Source organism: Metopolophium dirhodum, chromosome 6 (genome assembly GCF_019925205.1).
Source record: "Metopolophium dirhodum isolate CAU chromosome 6, ASM1992520v1, whole genome shotgun sequence".
NCBI lineage: Eukaryota > Metazoa > Arthropoda > Insecta > Hemiptera > Aphididae > Metopolophium > Metopolophium dirhodum.
This window is the reverse complement of record NC_083565.1, coordinates 4,789,543-4,795,542: the sequence shown is the minus strand read 5'-3', so window position 1 is coordinate 4,795,542 and position 6,000 is coordinate 4,789,543.

Genomic DNA, 6,000 nt, shown 5'->3' with positions numbered 1-6,000 from the left:
ATAATACATATTTAAATATCTTTAAAATAAAAATACCTAATTTTTTCATAACTATTTTGTTAATAATGTTTCTGTGATATAATATCAAATATGATAATGTTATCAAACAGTTTGGTTACGCTAACAGAATAAACAGAAAGGGTTCTTAAACGATGTAACAAAATGGTCCGACATATTGGAATTTATAAAATTTTTCTGGTATCTTTTATATTGGATTATTCTTATTTTTTCACCATTTACAACACCACTGTTAATCAACGAAAGTGGATAGTTAAATGTTTTCGTCGTAAATCATAATAGACAGTATTATATTAGTATTATAAAATTATACAAAAAAAATACAAAATACATACATTCAGCCTTAATATATTTTTTTGAAACAATTTAAAAAAAGAAATATGACTAAGTAGATTAAAAAAAGAACATCTATAGATACTTTTTTCAATCATAACTGAGTGAAATTTGTGAACAGTTCCAAAATTGAAATATTTATAATATATAAATAATATCCAGCTCAAAATTTCGTAAGGTCCACCTTTAATACGATAACAATGCTAACTTGACTCCTATTCCTATACAGTTCATTTAGACAATCAAAACAATTTTCCATTTAATATTTTAGGCATTATACGTGTGCGAATTGCATTACCCTGATAATGAACTGCGTTGATAAGATGAGATAAATAAAATTCCACCATCGATTAAAGATATTGGTAACCCCAATCAAACCATAACTTTTAAGGCAGCGCAGTGATCTATTCGAATTTCGAACACGTGACCTCCACAACGGTCTGTCAATCAGTCTCGGCACTGACCTACGTGGCACTACAAAGTTGGCACAACAATCTAAAACTATTCCAACAAACTCTACTCGGACTTGTTGAACGTTGTTGAACAATTGTTGGCATTTGTTGGAAGCTACATTAAAAGTTATACAATTTCAAAGTTTGTAGTGCCAACTACATGACCAGAACTACACATACAAAAAAAAGCATTAAAACTCTACCAACAATACTCCTATAACATTGTTGGACATTGTTGGACACTTGTTGGAATTTGTTGGAATGTATTTCAAAAGTTATTCTAGTTCAAAGTTTGTAGTGTCAACTTCACCAAAAATATCCAAAAATATACTAATACAGTTTTGAGACGTTGTTGGACTTTTGTTAGACATCGACTAAAAAAATATTCTGAATTTAAACAGTGTTAAGTAGTTAAGTTTAGTTCGTATAAAAAATGATATTCCAATTAAAAATGTGTAACTATCGTTATACTGAGATCTGGTGTCCAACAACTTTAAAACGTGGTCCAACAAACTTGTTAACACATCGTAGAAGAAGAAAAATTACTCCAACAATTTTTAAAAATATTTAAACCATAATTTTCGCTATAGCACTACATGATTCATTTTACACCTAAGTTGTGTGTTTTTTATACGATAGGATTGGAGCGAGACATTATGACGGAGACAAAATATGACAATGACAAATAAGTATGATAATTAAATCTAAAATAAATACTTATGGTAACTTTTTCTAATTATTGTGCAATAATTCCAAGTAAATTTCTGATAATGTTGATAATTTTACAATAATTAATTCTGTGTATACAATATTGTTGGTAAATACTCTATGGTCATTAACATTTTACCTTACTTTGGCTTTATTAATTTATCAACTCTTACAGAATTATCAGATATTATATTACACATAGGTAGGTAGGTACTCAGTGAATCTTCTACGACCACGAAAGTGGTTCTTAAACTTTTGGTGAATATGGACCCTCGATGGAAGACTTTTAAAAATCGCGGACCTCCTACCTACCCTTTTTACGAAATACCTCATGTTATCATGATTAATATTTTAATACTTATTTTTTATTACAAATTAATTATCAAGTAGGTACATACCTACATATTTATAATTGTTTTTCTTATACATAACTTTTCATAAAAATGTAGTATTTTAATTTTAGATAGAATCGCCGCTGACCACAGTTTAAGAACCACTGGTCTACGAAGTCTATATCTTCGGCGATATAAATATTCAGTGCACACCTAAAATAATTTTTTTTTTTTACTTATCGATCAATTCGCCTCTTCAACAAAATATGTAACTAGTGTGTAAAAATGTGTTTTTTTTTTTTAATTACAATTTTTATTTGTTTATAATATGTTTAAATATGTATTAATACATTATTAGTTTATATAGTTCTGAACGTTTTAACGTATGATTGTGTACACAATAGGAATCGTCGTCATCATCAGCATGAGCCGGGTGATGAATTTATTGATTTTACAATGATGTGTGCAATGTGCATGGTGCATGACAATATTTTGCACTAGCTATACTTCCACGAGGTCAAAACCTTCAATACAATATTTTATTGAGGTTTGGTACGTATCAAAAAAGTTGTTGGTTAATATTCTTCATAGATCTCATATGACCATTGACCACGATCATGTTCATCAATCATTATTCTGTTGTAATAAATAAAATCTTACCTATTGTTTAATACAAAAAATAAGAAATAACATTTTACTGTATAAAAAAAATAATTGTATAACTGAATATACAATATAGCAATAATAAATTATAATATAATAAAAATTGTATTATATAAATTATAATAATAATTTGAATACAGTAATAAATAATATCAAGTATAACAATAATATCATTATTGTCAAACACCGTGGTTTATAATTTTGAAAAAAAATAAACAAAAAACACAAGAGGTGTGAGATGAATGATAATTCAGTAATATCATAAATGATATATTTGATATATCATACTTAACGAGTGCTTTACAATTTTGAAACATTTATGCCGAAAAATAAATAAGTAACACAAAGGATAATAATTGCTCAATGTGGCACAAAAAAAAAACAGAAATAATAATTTAAACAAAAAAAAGTGCTCTAATAGTGGCAGAATAAATTACAATGAATATAATTGAAAAAAAAAAGGCATCAGTCAAGACGAGGTGAGGTGGGGGGTACGTGATGGTGAGTGGGTGGTGGTGCAGATGTTAATGGTTGAACAGTGTATGGCCACTGATCACCTCTACATCGTTCTTGCGGCCGGTCCTGTGGGGGGACGAAAGTCGCGGGCGCGTTTGTTCGAGGACGCGAAGACGACCATGGAAGCGAGCGGAACCCGACCACGACGGCTGCGAGAGCGACGATGACGGTTGGCGACGATTGGCTAGGGCGCGATGTTGTGCGCTAGACGGTACTGCACAGGTGCCGAAGACGACTATGGCGACGGCGACGACGGTGACCTGAGCTCATCGGAGCTAGCGACGAAGACTATAATATTATATTATATGGGTGCTGCGGAACCGGCGGCGACTCGGATGCGTTGCGACTCGTTCGGCGGGACCACTCAGAACAATGGGCGAAAAAGGGAGAGGATCTAAGCGGACAGCACCGCAAAGCGCCGCTGTCCTGGAAACTCTTTGAAGTTTTCGACCTAGCTGGCATCCCGTCGGCGCCGTGTCTGCAGCCGCATCCGAAGTCCTCGCCGTGGAGTCGCGCACCGCCAAATCCTGAAACTTTTTGTTTCCGCGGATCTGGCGCTGCTGACGTCCGCGTTCCTAGCCACCATAAAATAATAATTATAGTCGTCCATCACTCACCCGACGTGTGCTCTGCGGTTTCCGTCGCCACCGTCGCGAGTCGTCTTCGTGCAACGCTGCAGCAGTCATCGTCAATGGACGGCATCGTTGTCCGCGCCGGTACAGCTAGCCAGCTTCGTCGTCGTCGTCGCTCTCGGACCGTAGCAGCCGGGGCCCGCCGCGCGTCCAGAGGGTCTCGCGTGTCGGCGACCTCGAGCTTGCGACGTCCGCGATCCCGTAACCTTACCGCCGGTGGCCGAAGAACGAGTGTTGGTGACTTACCACCGATCACCCCAAAAGTGCACTCTCACGTACCTTACCTCGACCCCACATCGCTTCGCCTTGACTGCTGCCCTCGACCGAGGAACGGAGGGGCCGGGTTCTGCGGACGCTTTCTCGTCGTTAGTTGCAACCTAGGCATATGACCACACGCCCGGCCCGTTTTACTCCCCTCCACGCGGCGGCCGCAAATCGCCTTATCCACCCGCGTGGAGTTATTGCGTGGGTTGCCTGTTCAACTCCCGGATCAAGCCTGCCGTCCAAAACCTCTAACATAGTCCTCGCCTCAAATGAGTCCTCGGAAGGTCGTCTTGAACGACCTCGATGTCACCGCCGTTAAACATGTCCTCTACATCTCCGCACCGCAGTACAACTTTTCCGTTTACGGAGGGGTCTTCGGGCAGTACATGCGGAACGGAGGACAGCGTTTCTGACACCAAGAAAACCATAGCGTCCACCAACTGATCGACGATGGCGACCATCCGATTATCTCTGTCCATATTGTCGGTGTCGGTGTCCAGGTGTAGATGTTCTTCGTAGCCAAATTCCATGGCTACGATTCCCTGGAGCACCGACTGGACGGTCGCCTCGATATGATTTTCACCGGAATCAGAGACCACTGCCGCGATGATGTCTTCCATCACCTCTTCGATCACATAGTCGATGTTTTCGTTTTCGTTTGACATGGTTGTGATGTGTGTGCGAGTGACGTCGAATGATAAATTGCAAGTGAACGAATATTGAGATTTCGTTTTACGCCGTTGTCGAGAAAATCAATTATCTCCCAGACGACGGTTATACCGCGCGTAGCAGCGAGTACCTACTAATCGGCCAGCATGATTATATGATTTTTGGCATGTCTATTTTACTAAGGACCAACAACCGATTTTTTTTCTTAAAACCCGATTTACAAATTGACTGCACTGCAAGTGCGTGATTTACGCCGCAGTTTACCGGAACGAACTCGACGAAAAAAAAATCATAATAATATCATACTATCCATCTATCGTCAATCATCATCATTATATTGTTATACATTGTATCGATAATGTCATTATTGTTTTTTATAATATTATATCTAAGACAGTGTGTCGGCGGCCGCGAGATTTATATATTGTAATATTATAGAAACAATACAAAATAAACATTTTATTATTATTGTACATGCTATATGTATACATTAGGAGATCAAAGACTCCGTCCGTCAAAATAAATCAATTATATATATTATATTAGAATAATATACTTAAAAGACGTTACAAACGATTAACGGTGAAAAAAAAACTGTAAAAAAACAATATTAATAATATAATAATCGTAACCACCCTAAAAACGTCGTACGAGCGAGCATAATATTGACACAACATCGTTTTCGAAATGAGTGCTATACCCAGTAAAAAGTTACAAAGTGGTTTACCTTTCTCCGCGAACTTCACGTAACGGGTTCAACATCAGCACCAAAATCAAAATTTAGTGATGATGTAGTGTTATTCGGTACTGTTTTCAAAATTAAATTAATTACTTTAACATTTTTTTTATGGGGATTCAACTACGCAACCGATAGGGAACAATGGTTCAACTTTTGACATTTTTAACATCTTTATCTCAACTATAAACTAACAATAATACAAAAACTAAATACCTAACTTACCAAGCACAAACAATAAATAAACAGTATATTGGAAATGAATGCGGTCGCGATTTATCTCCAACAGCAGACCAATATTAGTGAGTTGTTAATTTTTTTGAGTAATGACACCACATTCTATAATTGCCGACGATGGATAAAGACGTTATCGCTTTAATATTATAATATAGAACACGATTGGACATTATAAGGTACGGATGAAAAATCCTTAAAACTATAGGAAGATATATTATGAAAACAATATTTAGCTTGGTATAATATTTTTAATTTCCTATTTTACACTAAAAGCTCGTAAGTATAGGTACTAAAAATTAATTAAATTACCTGGAATGGTAAAAATTGCAACAAAAAAAAGGTTCATCTTTGAAGTATATCTGTTAAGTGAAACGAATTATGTACTTGGAACGTCTGATGTCCGGGAGCACCCAAAAAACAATGCACTTCCCGTTGACTAA